The 19,547-nt window shown below is 39.6% G+C and overlaps 1 non-coding gene across 1 annotated transcript; it reads right to left on the bottom strand.

The window, feature by feature from the left end:
- Positions 1-1,690: 1,690 nt before the first annotated feature.
- LOC118715851 lies at positions 1,691-1,768 on the bottom strand. Its single transcript, XR_004986990.1, has one exon. It is a non-coding gene; the product is annotated as a small nucleolar RNA SNORD115 (small nucleolar RNA).
- Positions 1,769-19,547: the final 17,779 nt, after the last annotated feature.

Consider the following 19,547-nt stretch of genomic DNA (forward strand, 5'->3'; position numbering starts at 1 on the left):
TCTTATTAAAACTATTCTTTGAAAATAATAGATTGACGATGCCAGTCACTCCTTGAGGAAAGGAACCCAACCCTGATTTGTTTAAGCATGACAACTGGCTCATTTCTGAGACATTTAAGAAGCTCTAAAGTTACAGTAGAAAAAACTTCTCCCCACCTGCTCTGAGCGCCAGGGATCTGAGTCCTAATATTCTCCGCTAACTAGCTGGTAATTTTGAATAAGCAAAATCTTGACATATAGAGAGGCACAAAAATCTGTGTTACTAAAGAAAATACCATGTGCTTACTGCTCTGTAGGTACCTCACCTTCTAAATTTTTTCCTTTCCTTCAATCTCCAGCTAAGCACTAAGCATGAGTCTATCTCCTTAATTCCTCTCCCATCCATTTCCTTTCTCCATTTTCACCACCCACTCACAGTCTTACCTCAGGCCTCTATCTAGATTACTGTAATCATTCCTAACAGGGCATTTCTGCCTCTACTCAATTTCCCTTTCATTCTCCCAGGCACACTGCTTCCAGAAGTGATCTCTAAAATTAAGGTCTTAATCATCAGGGAAATGCAAATCAAAATCACAATGGAAAGGGGACATACAAAAACAAAAAAACAAAAAACAAAAAAAAACCACCTATAATGAAATAGCACTTTTCACCCATTAGAATGACTAGTATAAAAAAAAAGAAAGAAAGAAAGAAAGGAAGGAAGGAAGGAAGGAAGGAAGGAAGGAAGGAAGGAAGGAAGGAAGGAAGGAAGGAAGGAAGGAAGGAAGGGAAAAAAAACACCAACTGTTGATGAAGATGTGAAGAAATTGGAACCCTGTGAACTGTGGGTGGGAATATAAATGAATGGTATAGCCACTGTGAAAAATAGTATGGTTATTCTTCAAAATATTAAACATAGAATTACCATTTAATCCAGCCATTTCACTTCTAGGTACCCAAAAGAACTAAAAGCAGAATCTCAAACAGATATTTGCACACCCAGGTTCATAGCAGCATTATTCACATAGCTAAAATATGGAAGCAATCCTAATGTCCATTGATAGATGAATGGCTAAGCAAAATGTGCGTATATGCATACAAAGGATTCAGCATTAAAAAGGAAGTAGATTCTGGCATTTGCTACAACATGGATGAACCTTGAGAACATTATGCTAAGTGAAATAAGCCAGCCACAAAAAGGCAAATAATGCATGATTCCACTAATATAAGATCATCAGTACAAACAGTAGAATGGTAGTTTCCAGGGAAAGGTGGGAGGTGGGGGGGTAGAAAAGGGCAATTATTGTTTAATGAATGGAGTTTCAATTTTGCAAGATGAAAAGAGTTCTGGAGATGGATGGTGGTGATAGTTGTACAATGTATTTAATACCACTAAACTGTACACCTAAAAATGGCAAGATGGTAAATTTTATGTTGTGCATATTTTACCACAATAAAAATATTTTTAATTATTTTTTTTAATTTTTAAATTAGAGGGGGGAAAAAAAAAAGCTTAAGGCCCTAGCCAGTTTGACTCAGCAGAAAGAGCATTGGCCTGTGCACTGAAAGGTCCCAGGTTCAGTTCTGGTCAAGGGCACAAGCCAGGGTTGCAGGCTCAATCCCCAGTAGGGGGCATGCAGGAGGCAGCCAATCACTATTTCTCATCATTGATTAAAAAAAAAAAAAAAAAAAAAAAAAAAAAAAAAACCCTGGGCCTCAGCGTAATCCTATTGAGCATGATTTTTATGTTATCACCTCTCACTGATATTTCTATCTCTCTCCCTCTCCCTTCCTCTCTGAAATCAATAAAAAATAAATTTAATTTAACTTTTAAAAGCTTAAGTACAATGGTCTCTTTTTTTAAATTTGATTTTGAGAAACATCCATTTGTCATTCCACTTATTTATGCATTCATTGTTTGCTTCTTGTATGTGCCCTGACTGAGGATCAAACCCACATCCTTGGCATATTGGGATGACACTCTAACCAACTGAGCTACCCGGCCACGGCCTTAAGTACACTGGTCTTAATACTAGTACCAGTGCCTTGCCTGAAACCCTTCCATGCCCCTTTGTCTTATAGGATGAAAGTCAAGTTGCTTGACTTCCTCTCTCTTGGTGACTGGCTCCTAGCCTCACCAATGTCAGACTTTCATCCAAAAGAGAGGGCATGCCCTGAGCCCCAGAGATACGATGCCAGAGAACTGGAGATACCTTCCGTATGTCACAGTTTCTCAGATGTCCATGCCTTTACACATGTTCCCTCCATGGGATTGTCTTTCCTCCCCTTCTTCCTATGGAAAATGCCTAAACCAAAGGCAATTTGTCTGGGTGCCTCTGGGGAGATGCGTGGGGGTAGGGTACTGGTTGGAAAGAATCTCAAAGAAATTACAATGTTTAGGTTCCCAGGGGACACCTTCCCAATGTGATGTAAGGTTTGTCTGCTTATTCCCCTCCAGTCCCTATAGATCAGTGGTTCTCAAGCTTTCAAGTGCCATGACCTTTAATACAGTTCCTCATGTTGTGGTGACCCCCAACCATAAAATTATTTTCGTTGCTACTTCATAACTGTAACTTTGCTACTATTAATGAATCGTAATGTAAATATCTGTGTTTTCCGATGTTCTTAGACTCTAAAGCAGCGGTTCTCAACCTGTGGGTCACGACCTGTGGGTTGCTACAACATGGATGTAATAGTCGCGACCCACAGGTTGAGAACCGCCGCTGTAGAGCCTAAGAACAATGGAAAACACAGATATTTACATTACGATTCATTAATAGTAGCAAAGTTACAGTTATGAAGTAGCAACGAAATAATTTTATGGTTGGGGGTCACCACAACATGAGGAACTGTATTAGAAGGTCTAGGCCTTAGAAATGTTGAGAACCACTGCGTTAGATGATCCTGAAGAAAGGCATCTAGAAGTCATTCCCACAGTGGACTTATGTCCTGTTGAATGATCAGCAGGAATGATGACAAATCAATTTTCCAAGAAAGGCTTCGCTGGCTTCTTGTTTAGGGATTTCAACTCCCATCTCTTCAAAACACATGTCCAAGTGAGTTTTATCATCCCTAAATTAGCTTAATTTATATAAATATTAATCTCCAGAAATTTTACATTATAAACTTGGCTATGGCTGAGCGCTTCAGGAAGGCCCTAATGTGCTGCAGGAATCAATGAAATGTTAACAAGCGCTGACAGCTTAGCAGGTGCCACAGAGGAGAGTGGAATCCAAAAAAGGAGTGTGCTGCACAGGCACCCCGTCCCACCTCAGCGAGGCTGTCTTCCGGCCACTCTTCCACTGACATGGAGTGGCCCAGTAGCACACTCTGGCCTAGGCACACTGTGACCTTCCCTATCTGATTCTTTCCCCCATTCCCTTTCCTACTTAGCAACTCCGCCCATTAAAACCTCTGTCAAGAAAGGCCTGATGCTGAAACCTGTTTGACTCAGTGGATAGAGCATCCGTCCTGCAGACTGAAGGGTCCCGGGTTCGATTCTGGTCAAGGGCATGTACATTGGTTGTGGGCACGTCCCTGGTGGGGGGTGTGCAAGAGGTAGCTGGTCGATGTTTCTCTCTCATTGATCTTTGTAGCTTTCTATCCCTCTCCCTTCCTCTCTGTAAAAAATCAATAATATATATATAAATATATATATATATATATATATATATATATATATATATTTATTTATTTATTTTATTTTATTTTTTTTTAAGAAAGAAAGGCCTGATGGCAACACTGGCTGATACAGATCTATGTTCTCTCATGAGCAATTCCAAACCCTAAACTTAGAAAACCAAAACGTTTTTTAAAATTTGATGAAAACCCCTTTGATAGCACACCCTGGCCTGAACTGACAGGAGACCATTTATATGTAGTCTTCACCCTACTTAGTGTAATATTCATCATTGTCCCATTAGAGAGCTGCCCCAGGCCGTGTTGGCAGTATTACAGACTCCACAGTATAAGCAGTGTATCACCCTTCTAAAACCCAAAACCCCTTGATGCCAAAGTACACTCAGCACCAACATGTTAGATATGGGACCAGAAGGCCAGTTGGATCCGTTTGCAGTGGGCACCCGCAAGGACATCTCTGGGGCCAGGTGGAAAGAGCAAGCACCAGGTCAGCAGCTTCTGAGTCTGACATTGACGACAGAGCAGGGAATGGGGCACACCTGCCCAGCAGCGCTATCCCTGACCCAGGGTGGCACCTCATCCAAAGGGGTTCCATTCCAGCAGCCCCAGTGCACAGGAGCCACAGGTTAGCCATAGCCTTGCTCTTGAAATCAGCAGTTTGATGCTGAGCTCAGAGTCGTATTCATGGAAACAGAAACTTTTAAAATGGCCGTGGCAGGGTGTCATCTCTAAGGCAGCAGGTCAGTTCAGTGGATTCTGGTCCCCATTTAAGTGACTGTTGAAATCATACACACACATCAGAAGGCTAAACTGAATTGCCTACTTGTTATCAAAGTATAACAAGAATGCAGAATGGTGCAGGTATTATAAGCAGGTGAATTTTCACAAATTGAACACACCCATATAACTAGTGTCCAGATCATAACACAGAATTATCCCCAGCGCTGCAGAAACCTCCCTCACGTTTCCTTCCAATCCTAATCATCCCCTCTCCCCACCATACCAACCATAAGCCTAACTTCCAAGAGTCCATTTCTCTAGCTTGATTTTTAGACTAAATTTGTCAAATGTTTTGCCATTAGATAGAGCCAGTTTGGGTGATGGCCAGGTTTCCGCCCTACCTTCTGAAGGTGAGACTATAAAGCTAGCTGGTCAGAAGTCAAGGCATGGGTGGTGAACACACACTACAATATACAGATGATGTATTATAGCATTTTACACATGAAAACTATATAATTTTATTAACCAGGGTCACCCCAATAAATTCAATAAATAGAAAAAGAGAGAGAAGTTGAAGCAAAACAATGACCCAGTACAGGTCCTGACATGACTCAAGAAGCATGTGCCTTCCCCAATCTGGTGCTGTCTCAAAATCAAACCCTGAAAGAATATAAAAAGAAGCAAATCTTTCTTGCAATAAAGAGCACAGAAGCTTAATTTAAATAAGATGATTCAACTAAGGGTATAACTTAGGGACATATGTAATACTTTCAATAATAAAGAATTTTAAAAAACAAATATAGATATCATCTAAAGCTTGTGAAATGCTATTTTTCATTGAGATAAATTTCACATAACATAAAATTCACCATTTTAACCATTTTTAAACTATAATTCAGGGGTATATTCACAGACTTGTATAACTATCACCACCATCTAACTGCAGAACATTTCCATTACGCCAAAGAGAAATGCCTAATCCGTTAGCAGTTACTCCTAATTCCTCCCTCCCCCAACACTTTATTAATTACCAATCTACTTTCAGTCTCTATAAATTGCCTGTTCTGGACATTTCATCTCAATGAAATCATGCAATACATGGCCTTGTCTATCTGGCTTCTCTCACTTCATATGTTTTTAAGGTTCATCCATGTTGAAGTATCTATCAGTACTTCATTCCTTGTTAATGGCTAAATAATATTGCATTGTATGGATGCACCACAGTTTGTTTACCCACTGATCAGTTGGTGGACATTTGGGTAATTTCCTCCTTTCGGCTATTACTAATGCTGCTATGTACAAGTTCTTGTGTACCTTGTTTTTATATGGAAACATATGCTTTCAATTCTCTTGGTTATATACCTGGAAATGGAATTACTGGGTCATATAGTAACCAAAATTTTGAGAAACTGCAAATCTATTTTCCAAAGTGTCTGAACCTCTATCAGCAATGTATAATGGTTCTAATTTCTTCACATTTTCACCAACACTTATTTTCCACATTTATTATTATTGTTGTTGTTATTATTATTATAGTCATCCTAGTGGGTATGAAGTGGTATTTCATTGTAGTTTTGACTTATTTACCTAAAGACTAAAAATGTTGAGTACCTTTTCGTGTTTTTATTGACCATTTGTATATTTATTTTAAAGAAATGTCCTTTGCTTATTTTTAAATTTGATTGTTTGACTTTTCATTATTGGGTTAAAATTTCTTTATAAGTTCTAGATACTAGACCCTTATCAGATTTAAGATTTGCAAATGTTTTCTCCCATCCTATGAGTTGTCGTCTCATTTTCTTAATAGTGTCCTTCTATGTAGAGAAGTTTTTAATTTTGAAAGTTCAGCCCTGGCCAGTGTGGCTCAGTTGGTTGGGAGTCATCCCATGCACCAAAAAGTTGCTGGTTTGATTCCTGGTCAGGGCACATACCTGGTTTTGACTCGATCCCCCCTTAGGGCAGGCAGGAGGCAGCAAATTGTGTTTCTTTCTCTCTCTCCCTCTCCCTTTCTCTCTCTAAAAGCAAAAACAAAACAAAAAAAATAGCCCAACTGGTGTGGCTCAGTGGTTGAGTGTCCATCTATGAACCAGGAGGTCACGGTTTAATTCCAGTCAGGGCACATGCCTGGGTTGCAGGCTCAATCCCCAGTAGCAGATATGCAGGAAGCAGCCAATCAGTGATTCTCTCTCATCATCCTTGTTTCTATCTCTTTCCCCAGTCCCTTCCTCCCTGAAATCAATAAAAATATGTTTAAAAAATAAATAAAAATAAAAAGTTCAGTTTATCTGTTTTTCCTTCTGTTGCTTATGCTTTGGATGCCATACATATTTAAGAAACCATTGCCTACTCCACCATCATGAAGATTTACACCTGTTTCCTGCTAAGAGTTTTATAGCTTTGCAAAATGCCATTTTATTAAATTATGTTTTGGTTTATGTAAGATAACTATCATGCCAAAGCTTCCTTTGTAAAAGGATTACAAAAGAAAACAAATATATTTTAGTTTCATCTTCTGTAGCATAATGGATTATAATGTAAATCATTCTTACTGGAGTCAGATCCTGGATTCATCTAAGAAGCTCCTTCAGAGAATCTGTGTGTCCTGATTGAAAAGAGTATAACCAGCTGGGTAACTCAGTTGGTTAGAATGTCCTCCCAATACACCAAGGTTACAACAGATTGGATCCCAGGTAACAGCACATACCAGAGTCAACCAATGAATGCATAAATGAAATAAGAATTTGATGTTTCTGCGTGGTACTGGCACAAGAACAAACATATAGACCAATGGAACTAAACAGAGAACTCAGAAATTGACCCAAACCATTATGCTCAATTAATATTTGACAAAGAGGCAAGAGCATACAATGGAGTCAGGATAGTCTCTCCAATAAATGGTGTTGGGAAAGTTGGACAGATACATGCAAAAAAATTAAACTAGACCACCAACTTATACCATACACACACACACACACACACACACACACACACAAAAAAAAAAAAAAAAAAAAAACCTCAAAATGAGTAAAGGACTTAAACATAAGAAGGGAAACCATAAAAAATCTTAGAAGAATCCATAAGCAGAAAAATATCAGACATATGTCAAAGCAATATCTTTACCAATACAACACCTAAAGCAATGGAAACTAAGGAGAAAATAAACAAATAGGACCATATCAAAATAAAAAGCTCTGCACAGCAAAACAACAAGAAAGCCCACTGAGTGGGAGAACATATTTGCCAATGTTATCCTATACTAGAGGCTCAGTGCACGGATTCAAACCAGTGGGATCCCTCAGCCTGGCCTGTGCCCTCTCATAATCCAAGGCCCCACTGGTGCACAATCAGGGGCTGGAAAGGTACTGCGGGAGGGCTCCAGGGTGTGTCCAGCTCCATCTCCCCCAGTCCTGATTGGAGCTGATTGGGGCCAGAGAGTAACCATGGGAGGTTGGCCAACTGGGAGGGACCATGGAAGGGCTCCAGGGTATGTCCAGCCCATCTAGCCCAGTCCTGATTGGCCAGACCCCAGCAGCAAGTTAACCTACCAGTCAGAGTGTCTGCTCCCCAGTGGTCAGTGTGCATCATAGCAAATGGTCAAATGGTCACTTGGGCTTTTATAGGTAGAGAGAAACCCAATATACAAAGATTTGTGCAAGAATGGTCCTTCCTTCCCCTGGCTGCCTGCACCGCCTTCACTCTGAACCAGAGCCACCTTTCTGCCTTTGCTCGGGCCTGGAGCCACCTTTCCGCCTTCTCACACTGCCCAGAGGCCCAGAGCAGCCAGGGGTGGTGCCTGATTTTGCAAATTAACCCACCATCTTTGTTGTGTTAATTTTTTTTAATATATTTTATTGATTTTTTACAGAGAGGAAGAGAGAGAGATAGAGTTAGAAACATCGATGAGAGAGAATCATCAATCAGCTGCCTCTTACACACCCCCTACTGGGGATGTGCCCGCAACCAAGGTACATGCCCTTGATTAGAATCAAACCCGGGACCATTCAGTCTGCAGGTTGATGCTCTATCTATTGAGCCAAACCAGGTTCAGCTGTTGTGTTAATTTTTTTTTTAATATATTTTATTGATTTTGTACAGAGAGGAAGGGAGAGAGATAGAGAGTTAGAAACATCGATGAGAGAGAGTCATCGATCAGCTGCCTCTTGCACACCCCCTACCGGGGATATGCCCACAACCAAGGTACATGCCCTTGACCGGAATCGAACCCGGGTCCCTTCAGTCCCCAAGCCGATGCTCTATCCACTGAGCCAAACCGGTCTCAGCTGTTGTGTTAATTTTTATACTCACTCCTGATTGGCTGGTACAGTCAATTTGCATCTTTTTCTTTTATTGGTGTAGATAGATAATAAAAGGCTAATATGCAAATAGACTGAACAGCAGAACAACCTAACAATAAACAACCGCCACTATGATGTGCACTGACCACCAGGGGACATGAGTGGAACATGGTGGGTGTTGGCAGCAGGCAGCAGAACACAGAATTTGGCAGGCGTAGTCATGTCTTCCACCACTTACCCCTGGTTTCCCAACACCAAGCAGGTGATTGGGGCCTGCCAGCTGAGGGGGAGAGACCAGGAGGTTGGCTCACAAGCCCCATCAGCAATTGGGGCCTACAGGCTGGGGGCAGCTCCTGCGTTGAGCATCTGCTCCCTGGTAGTCAGTGCACATCATAGCGATCAATCTTTATATATGTATAGATTGTCCTCTCATTAGAAACCATTAATGTGAAAAATAAAACAAACAGAAAACTTCGTATAGAGTGAAATAATTCCATACTCACTAAGCCACAGGGAGACAAAGAGTATGTGAGTGGAAGAAAACTGTCCATTGAAAGACTAAAAATACTTTTAAGATTGGAAATAAACCAATACCAATTACCTAATCTTCCCAAGCCTCAGTCTTGCCCCTGTAATATGGAATTAACAGTATTTACCTCATAGGTTACAAAAATTAAATACTATAATAATAGCATCTGTCATGCATAAATAAACTCAACAAATGTTAGCTCTTATTATTTTATCATGTTTAATGTACATTTAAGTTATTTTGTAGTAATTTTGTAACTAGTACATTTTCCTTGGGACCCTCTCTGTTTCCTCTAGCCCATGCAGTGTATAAGCTGTATGCAAGCAAATGAGCAAATAAAGATCTGAGCTAAAAAGCAATAGCCTTGGGAGAAATCTTCGGGATTAGAGAGATAAACTGTAAATTGGAGTGAGTAAAGACCAAGAAATGTTTATTTTTCCATCTTTTGGGTGATACTCTAGCTACTAGTAAATAGGCACTGAGCTTTTTGAGAGCTAAACAGTTAACTGGGCATTTTTCTGATTATTTTCTTGTTTATCAGGAAGGCAGCATAATGTATTCCAAAGAATGAAAATTAGAAAACCTGTGTTTGGGCTCTGACTCTGCCATTATCTGTGTGACCCTGTAGATTTGCCTCCTTTCTCTAATCCTTGATGTCCTATTTGAGAAAAGAAGGAAATAAAGGAGGGAGAGAGGGAGGAAGAAAGAAAGAGGAGGGATTCTGAAAGTCTGATGTTTGGGACTATGTTTAGAATTTCTTTTCATCTCTATTTGTAGCAAGCAGAATTGTTCAAGCCAGTTTTCAAGCAATTTGGGTGTGCTAACCTTTGTGATAACAGTTCTATCACATTTGGCTTTGGGAAGTAATCCCCAGCCCAAAAAAAATAAACTTCCTTCCTTTGTTTGGCATCTCCACAAAAGCCAAGCATCTATATATCTGGTAGGAAGAAAGGCTTCGTGCCAGATTCACAGATGGGCATAAATGTTAAATTCCCAAGGACTCTGAGGGAGATCAAAGCAGGGAAAGGCTTACTGACTGAAGGTCCAGTAGGAATGAATCACTGTGACCCCAGAGCTCAGAGGGACTGTGTCATCCCTGACCAGCCAAAGTTTTGGAAAGAAAACAGAAGGCCCCTGACATTTCATGTCAAGCAAAAGGCAACCAAACTAATGTTTTAAATTTTCTACCCTTGCCAGTTGTCTCCAGGGGATGGGGTTTGGGAGAAAGAAGTATGTGGACAATTCATTCACTCATACAATGAAGATACTATGTTGAGAACCTATGATGTGCCAGGCATTATTCTATTAGATGCTTGGAATAAAGCAGCGAACAAAGTTCCTGTACTCACAAAGCTTACATTCTAGTGGGGAAGACAGGCAATAGGTAAATAAACAAGTAAGCAAGTAGGTGTACATGCATGCATAGGCAGAAATTGTGTGCACCTGGGAATGCATACACCTGTGTGTGTGTGTATGCATCAATGCAGTGTTTCCCAAACTTCTCTCATGATGAGAATCATCCGGTGGAATTGTTAAAATACAGATTCCTGAATCCCAACTAAGAAGTGCTAAACTAGAATTTTTGGGAACATATAGGTAAAATTGTATACTTAACTTAGTGCTCTGTTAAGTATACAATTTTTTAAGTTAAGTATACAATTTTGAGAGCTTAGTCAAGGGAACTTGGCTATGAAGGTAATGAGAAGGAACTGGATTCTGGATGTATTTTTGAAGGAAAGTCCAACAGGATTTGCTGATAGATGCAGTATGCAAGTGAGAAAAATGAAGTCAAGCATGATGACAAAGTTTTTGGTCTGAGCAACTAGAAGAATGGCTATGGGAGGAACAAATTGAAAAGCAGGGAGGAGGATGACTCAGGATTTCATTTTGGACATGTTGTTTTTGCAATGCATATTGACATCCAAGAAGAGATGAAGAATAAAGATCCAGGCTGGGGAAGCAAATTTAGGAGCTAATGGCATATATATATGATGAAAACCCATGAGATCAGATGAGGGCCCCTTGGGAATAAATGCAAAGAAGAGAAGAGGTCTGAAGACTGAGCCTTGAGGCTCACCAACATTAAGAGAACTGAAAGATAAGAAGGAAGAACCTGAGAAGAATGAGATGTAGTCGGTGGAATAGGAGGAACAGAAAAGAGAAGGTGCTCCAGAAGTCAAACGAACAAAGAAGCCAATTACATCAAATGCTCCTGATGGTCAGGATGAGGTTTCGTGATTCATGCTCCAACGCTGATAAGCCTTAAACATTTATAATAGTAAAAAGAAGCCAATCACAAAAGGCCACATCTTGTATAATTTCACTTGCATAAAATTTTCAGAATACACAAATACATAGAGACAGAAAGCAGATTAATGGTGACGAGAAGCTTGGGGGGGAAGAAATGGGGAGTAACTGCTAATGAATATGATGTTTTTTGAGGGTGGGGGGTGTGACAAAAATGTTCTTGGATTAGAGGTTAGTGGTACCTACACAACCTCATGAGTAAATTTTTTTTTTCTTTAACAAAAGGCCTTTCTCATCATGCTACTCCCTTTAAATCTCTACATTTTCCCCAGATTTCCTCAACAGCTTAAGTCTTTTTTTTAAAATATATTTTATTGATTTTTTACAGAGAGGAAGAGAGAGGGATAGAGAGTTAGAAACATCGATGAAAGAGAATCATCGATCAGCTGCCTCTTGCACACCACCTACTGAAGATGTACCTGCAACCAAGGTACATGCCCTTGACCTGAATCGAACCTGGGATCTTTTAGTCCGCAGACTGACGCTCTATCCATTGAGCCAAATCAGCTTCGGCATGAGTAAATTTTTTTAAATGTATACTTTAAAAGAGTTAATATTGATCTGGCCTGTGTTTGTCACAGTTCAGGTGACTCAGTTGGTTGGTGTCGTCCAGTGCATAGAAGGGTTGCTGGTTCCATTCCTGGTCGGAGCACATGCCTGGGTCGCAGGCATTGTTTGTTAAAATACATTTCTTTCTCAAAATTGAGCTATCAGCTGTTAAAGCGTATATACATTTTTTGGGACACCTTGTGCATTAGTTCATAATGATACTTGGGAAAAAACTCACAAAAAGTAACCCCAAATCAGATTAGAAGATGCTAAGAAACCAACTCATTATTTTGAAACTAGTAAATAAAAGATTCAAGAATGTATCCTGCCTTTCCTGTATCAATTGTACCATTGGATATCCAAATAGGAGATGCACATAAATTTCATTTCAAGAGGTATCCCAGCTAATAATTAAAAAGGCAATGGATAAAATTCAAATATCACCATTTTGGAACCCCTAGTGGAATTAGTGGAAATAAACACTGATCATCAACAGCTACTAGGGCCTCAAAAAGACAAACAAGCAGACTTTATAACTGTCATCAGGGAAGATTCTACTACCGCCTTTGGATCCCTAAAATCAAACCTGTATCTGATCAGCCCTCTAGATCACCTACCAATTCTTAGGAATTACAGATGTAAAGAAACCTGTTACATTACAACACAGGGGTGCAATCGGCAAAATCCAGACTATGAAAAACTAAAGGGCAAGCATCATGGTTTCTTCAAAACACAGATTACAAATGAGGGGAAGGTGAAAGGCAGAAAGAGAGAGAACAGAAAACAAAAGCCACAAATGGACATTATTTAAATTCTGTTTCAAACACTATTAAGAAAAAGTTGTACATAGATGAGACGATTAGAAATTTCAAGACCCCCTGGACATTTAATGATATTTAAAAATCATTAATTTTTAAGGTATTAGTCATGTACAAAGGTCTTTATCCTTTATAATACACACTGAGATATTTACAGATAAAGGAACATGGTCTAGGAAACTTCAAAATATGAATAAGGAGATATAAATAAGGATATCGGTGAAGCAAAATAGCATGATTGATCATTGTTAAAGCTGGGTGGGAAGCAACTGGTAGTTCATTCTACTATTCTCTCTGAGCTGTTATATCTTTTAAAATTCATCATGAAAAAAAAAAGGTTGAAAGACAGAATGGGAGGGAGGACCTGGAGAGAGCAAGCTATAGATTTCGCTTTAAAGAAGCCAGTAAAGGGAAGCAGAAAAGCACAGCAGTAGCTGGAAAAGAACATGGGGAGACGCAGGGTTTTCTGAAAATGGCAGACATCCAAGAAGGTTTGTACACTATGAGAGCGTGGTCCAGTAGAAAGGGAAAGCATTTGGGAGAGGGCACAGTTGTTGGAGTGATGCTCTAGCGTAGGCATTAGGTAGTTACCTGCAAATAAGTCCAGCACAATTCTCATAGCCACATTATGCCAGGGGCACAGGTTTCTTAGCAAGAACTGTCTCTGAGGCCAGGCCCGGAGCAGCCTGGCCCAAAACAGCTCGCTCCTCACCTGCCCCTGCCCCATGGCTGCCTCTCAGACATGGCTGGAAACTTTTGCGGGAACTTGAGGGTCTGCTGAATCAAGTGATGAAGGCTTATCATGGCTGGAAACTTTTGCGGGAACTTGAGGGTCTGCTGAATCAAGTGATGAAGGCTTATATCTGGATGTGTTGAGTTAGTATAGTGCTGGGGTGTTGATCTGTGAGTGCCTTGGGTGGGGCCTGGATGAGGCTGGTTGTCCTATTTGGAAATGTCTTTTGTGTGAAGTGTATCATTGGGCATGTGGAGGTATTATTGATATGAGAAAATGCTAAGTAACAGATTTGCTATCTGAAAAGGGATTTACTATTGGGGAAAGGGAGGGAGGAAGAGACTGAACATAAACTGTGCACCAATGGATGAGGATGAGGGGGCAGAGGGTGGGGTGGGAACCTGGTGGAGGGGGGAAGAAACGAGGAACCTGTGTAATAATATGAACAATAAAGATTGATTTAAAAAAAAAAAAAAAAAAGAACTGTCTCTGAGTTGGCTCTAATTAAGGGGCGTGCAGAAGTGAATCTGGGGTGCTTCCTCATCCTTGGGAAGCATCTTCCAGAAAATACCCTCCTTTCTAAGACCAGGCCTGAAATCAGCCATGACTAGTCTTCATTCATAATAATCCTACATCTACACAGCACCCCTTCCCCATGGATATTTCATTTTAATATAAACAATTATTTTTAGTTTTAAAGAGAAAATAATAAAAACAAAAGCAGCCCATAAAAACAAAAGCTTCCCAGACATACTTGTTAATATTTTAATTTAACTAATAAAAAGTAGAAGCCTGACTCCCCTCTCTGAATTCCCTAACCAGTGTTTTATTTATTTTTCTAGTAAAATAATAGTAATAATAATGACATTATATGTTATTAGCATATACAAAATTTTGAATAAAAATTCATACATACACAAAAAAAGCACCATACTATAATTACTATTCTGCACCTCACTCTTTATACTTAATAATATATCTTGGCCAGTGGTCTGCAAACTGCAACTTGCGAGCCACATTCGGCTCTTTGGCCCCTTGAGTTTATAGCAAAGGCCAGCTTAGGAGTACCCTGATTAAGTTAATAACAATGTACCTACCTATATAGTTTAAGTTTAAAAAATTTGGCTCTCAAAATAAATTTCAATCGTTGTACTGTTGATATTTGGCTCTGCTGACTAATGAATTTGCCAAACACTGAATTCTTGGCAATCTTTACCAACATATTTATTTTAATAGCCACGGTACACTTTTTAAATAAAAAAACACTTTGCTATATATCAGATTTTCATCTAATTGAAACACATTGAGAACAGATATCATTTTCAAACAACAAAACTGACTCAGGATGGGATTAAGTGACCTGTTCAAAATGTCAAGAAGTTGAAAGCAGAGAATTATTAATAGTAGAGGCTGGGTTCCTTTCACTCCCTGTGCCACAGCGCCTCCCAGTGGCGTTCGGGTAACATTTTTCCACCCACAGCACCGCGGCTTCCATGTTCTCTATAGCCCACCAGTTCTCAGGAAAATTTTCATTTGAATTATTAAGATTATACCACACTGTAAATCGAGATCTTTCTTTTTAAATAACTTCTCTATTTTTTAAATAATTTTTATAACCATGCCATTTGGCTTTAAAATTATTGATAGAATGCTAAGTAGAATATCCTATGACATGTAAAACATTCTCAGCCTTTCATGTGGAAAGAGAAGGTAAGATGCTCAGAGAAGTTTCTTTTTGTCTATTTTTAAAGTTTAGTCCAATGTACTAAACATTTTCAAATGTTTGTGGCCCTTAATCATTTGGGGAAAACATGGACCTTTTTTGAGAAACTGGTAAAATCCTCTCCCGAGACAAAATCATAGATGTGCAAAATCTTGCTTTTAATCACAGGGCCTTCATATAATTTCTAAAGACCACCCATAAATCCTGGCACCAGTGTAGCTCAGTTGGTTGGGTGTCATCCCTTGCACCAAAAGGTCACTGATTTGATCCCGGTCAGGGCACATGCCCAGATTTCATCAGTAGCGGATGTGCAGAAGGTGGCAGATTGATGTCTCTCTCACTCATGTGTGTTTCCCTCTCTCCCCACTTTCTCTTCTCTCTCTCTAAAATAAATTTTTTTTAAAAATTAAGACCATCCACAGGTCCCAGATTAAAAATCCCTGCCATAATGATTTCACCTCCCGATTTTGCTATGCCCTAGTACACCTACATTTTAATCAGTGACACAACATGCTTTTAATTTTCTCTAACGTTTACTTTTTTTTTTAGGAAGCAAGCTTTTCTTTTTTAATATCTATATTTTTATTGATTTTTTTTTTTAAAGAGAGGAAGGGAGAGAGATAGAGAACTAGAAACATCAATGAAAGAGAGACATCAACCAGCTGCCTCCTGCACACCCCCTCCCGGGGATGTGCTCGCAACCAAGGTACATGCCCTTGACTGGAATAGAACCTGGGACCTTTCAGTCTGCAGGCTGACACTCTATCCACTGAGCCAAACCAGTTTTGGCTGCTATAACTTTTAATGTATATATGCTGAATCTTTTCAACCTGACTGGTTATTTAGAGATAACTCAGTATAATCCTAACTATCACAGGCAATCTAAAAACCCTGAAATATTTTGTTTCAAATGTTTTTAAAAGAACAGAATTAAACTTAAATTTCCATTGAAAACAAGTTTTCAACACAAAAGATGACTTAGATTATACTGTGATAACTTGATGTTTGGCTTTTATTTATATTGAAAACAAAACAAAAAAAAAATCTAGGATTTGTATATGGAGGAGAGGAGTCAAGGGGATAGAGGGTTCATGACAACATCAATTAATCATTAACCTCAGAAATATAATGAACCTTGGGGACACAGAAAACTTAACCTTTGGCTTTTGGGAGGGCAAAAGCACTCCCTAAAGAAAATCCTTTCCTCTTCCATCCTCTACTTTATTTAGGGTATCTTTTTCTGAGCTATCTTAGGCCATCACCTTACACAGGCTCAGGACCCAGTTTAAATGGAGTCTGAATATCACACCATAATTAAGTAACAGTAAAGGACTGTCAATTTTCTCATCACATAGTTGGAACTATAATACCTTTAATTTCCCTTTTCCACCAGGCGACCACTTAACTTTCCAGTTCAAGTCTACTCTGATTAAGACTTTAGTCAGCTGCATAAAACTTTAAAAGCTTATTTTCAAACAGTTCAGATGAGTGATCCTTTTTAAGACTATTTAAAGTGAGAAAAACAAAGGAAGGTGGTAACAACAACATCATTTTCTCAGTCTAAAAGCGTCTCTAAGGCTTTGTCCCCAACACCAACCCTAACCTCATCTTCCAAAGGATAAACACCTTCTCCAACATGAATCCAATCCCTCCCTACTGACCAGCTAGGAGTTAGAGCAAGGACTGGAAAACAGAGGCCCCCTGCAGACGTGGAAGATGGTGACCTTGCTGTGAAGGAGATGGTTGTCCAGCAGAAGCAATTCCTCAGAGCCGCCAAAGTCCTTCCCTTCTGGGGTTAGTAGCAAATGATAAAACAGATGGCTTTACCTTTCAAGGTTTGGGGGGATTTTTGGCCTTGGATTTGTTTCTCTGATTGGAAACACTGCCATTGCTGTTATCATTCTTTTAAAAATATATATTAAATTTATTGGGGTGACATTGGAGCATAAGGACTTATAGGTGTGTATCTGATTCACTCTGAAATTACATTTAGCTTTTAAATGGGTGGTATTTAGCTTGCTGGAGAGCCTATGATCATGCAACCTCCCCTTTTCTTCAATTTCTAGGGTTAGAACAATTTTCAAAACCAGATTCTCCTCTCATACTGGCTACTTGCCCAGTATGATGTTTCAATTAATAGAGCACAGAGGTCATTTCTCCCTCTCTGCTAGTAGAGAGCAGGTTTAACCAGCGTATCTGTCCCATCTGATTGCACTACTATCTATCTATATATCTATATATCTATATATCTATATAAAAGGCTAATATGCTAAGTGTCCAACCATCCAACCTGTCGCTATGATGCGAACTGACAACCAGGGGCAGATACTCAATGCAGAAGCTACCATGACCCACACTGACACCACGGACCCAGTGCCCACAAAGCAATACTTGGCTCCCCCAAATGGGACACAGGCCCTGCCACTACCCCAGAGTGACACCCCAGCAAATCGCAGCCAATGCTGCCAAGACCCCATGGCACAAAATGCACAGCCCAGGCCAGCCTGGAAACGATGGCTAAGGGTACCAGGTAATGACATCACGTAGCAATGCCTGGCTTCCTCTCCCTAGAGACTATTCTCCTTGGAGTTTCTCCAGCCCAGGAACACAACTTGCTTTATAGCCATGTGCAAACATTTTACACTTTAACCAAATGTCTGTGAAGCGTTTTCCCATGCCTCATCTCATTTGATCCTCCCAGAAATCCTAGAGTAGGTAGATAGGAGACTCAGTAGTATCCTATTTTCTTTTCATTAGCCAGAAAATAGAGATTTAGAAAGTTTACTGTAGAAACTTGACCTGAAGAAATAGTGGGCCTTGAAAATGACTTTAGGTTTTCTCACTGTGCAGAATATAGTTAAACACTCCTACAGTTAAATATTTTACCCTTTGTTCTCCTTGTGTGATCTACAATAATAATCTGCTTTGTGCTGATTTTTACTGCTGTGTTGCTGACAATTACCTAAAGAGAAGTTGGAGTGCTTCACTGGGCTGAAAAAAAGTTTAGCTACATCAGAAAGCAGGTCTAATTAAGCAAGTTTATTATATATATATATATATATATATATATATATATATATATATATGGCTAAGTTGACTCGTTGCATGCACGATACATATAAAGCTCTTGCTGGCACCAATGGCAGGTTTATTTCTACCTGTCATTGTTGATCATGAATTTGGTTGACATTCTATTGTAGAGAAAGCACAAATAGCAATATTAAAATATTTCTTCTGCTGAAACCAGTTTGGCTCAATGGATAGAGCATCGGCTTGCGGACTGAAAGGTCCCGGGTTCGATTCCGGTCAAGGGCATGTACCTTGGTTGTGAGCACATCTTCAGTGGGGGGTGTGCAAGAGACAGCTAATCGATGATTCTCTCTCATTGATGTTTGTAACTCTCTATTCCTCTCTCTTCCTCTCTGTAAAAAATCAATAAACTATAAAAAATAAAATAAAATATTTCTTCTAATTAATTTATTTTCAATGTGCACAAATCTGTGCACTGGGCCACTAGTAGGATTATATAGAAGGCCACCCAGGGATATATATGGGGGAAAAAATTACTGTAGCTTTGTGCTAGATCAGCTCACTGGGAAACTTCTGATTACCAGGTCCTAGCAGTACACACTTATCCATGGCTAACAAATGCCCTCACTTTTTAACGTATATGCCTGGCGTCAGCCCTTTCCAGTCCAATGCAGCTAACATGTGTTCCAGGGCTCTTCAGGGTTGTGGATGGCAATGTACCAAGAAGTGTACCACCATCCATTTCCCAGACAGAAATGAGGATTTTTGGGTGGGTGGCTACCAGTGAGAAGGTAGGATTTGGTTTTCAAGAAGGTTGACCCAAATTCCAGAGATAAGCATTTCAGCAGAGATACCACATTCTTCACATGCTGCCAGGAGCCAGACTGATAAAACAAATCTATCACTTAGGGCCTAGGAGAAGGGAACAAGACCTTATTATTGATTGAGCCTCTACTACAGGTAAGGTGCTGTTAGTTAATTTGCCCACATTTCCTAAGGTATGTATTATTAATTAACCCTCTTTTTTTTTTCAGATCCAGAGAAGTTAAATGACTTCTCCCAGGTGGTGGGGTGAAAATTGAAATTCTCCTTTGGCTTTCTGATTTTCTAAAATGCTCAAATGGTGGGCATGTTAAAGCTATTGGTGAGGTGCAGCTTTAGTATAACACAGCAAAGGGGAGGAAAGAGAACATTTTTTTCCAAAAGTGTTTTAAGAAATAGTACT

Source organism: Pipistrellus kuhlii, unplaced genomic scaffold, assembly GCF_014108245.1.
Source record: "Pipistrellus kuhlii isolate mPipKuh1 unplaced genomic scaffold, mPipKuh1.p scaffold_m20_p_11, whole genome shotgun sequence".
Lineage (NCBI taxonomy): Eukaryota > Metazoa > Chordata > Mammalia > Chiroptera > Vespertilionidae > Pipistrellus > Pipistrellus kuhlii.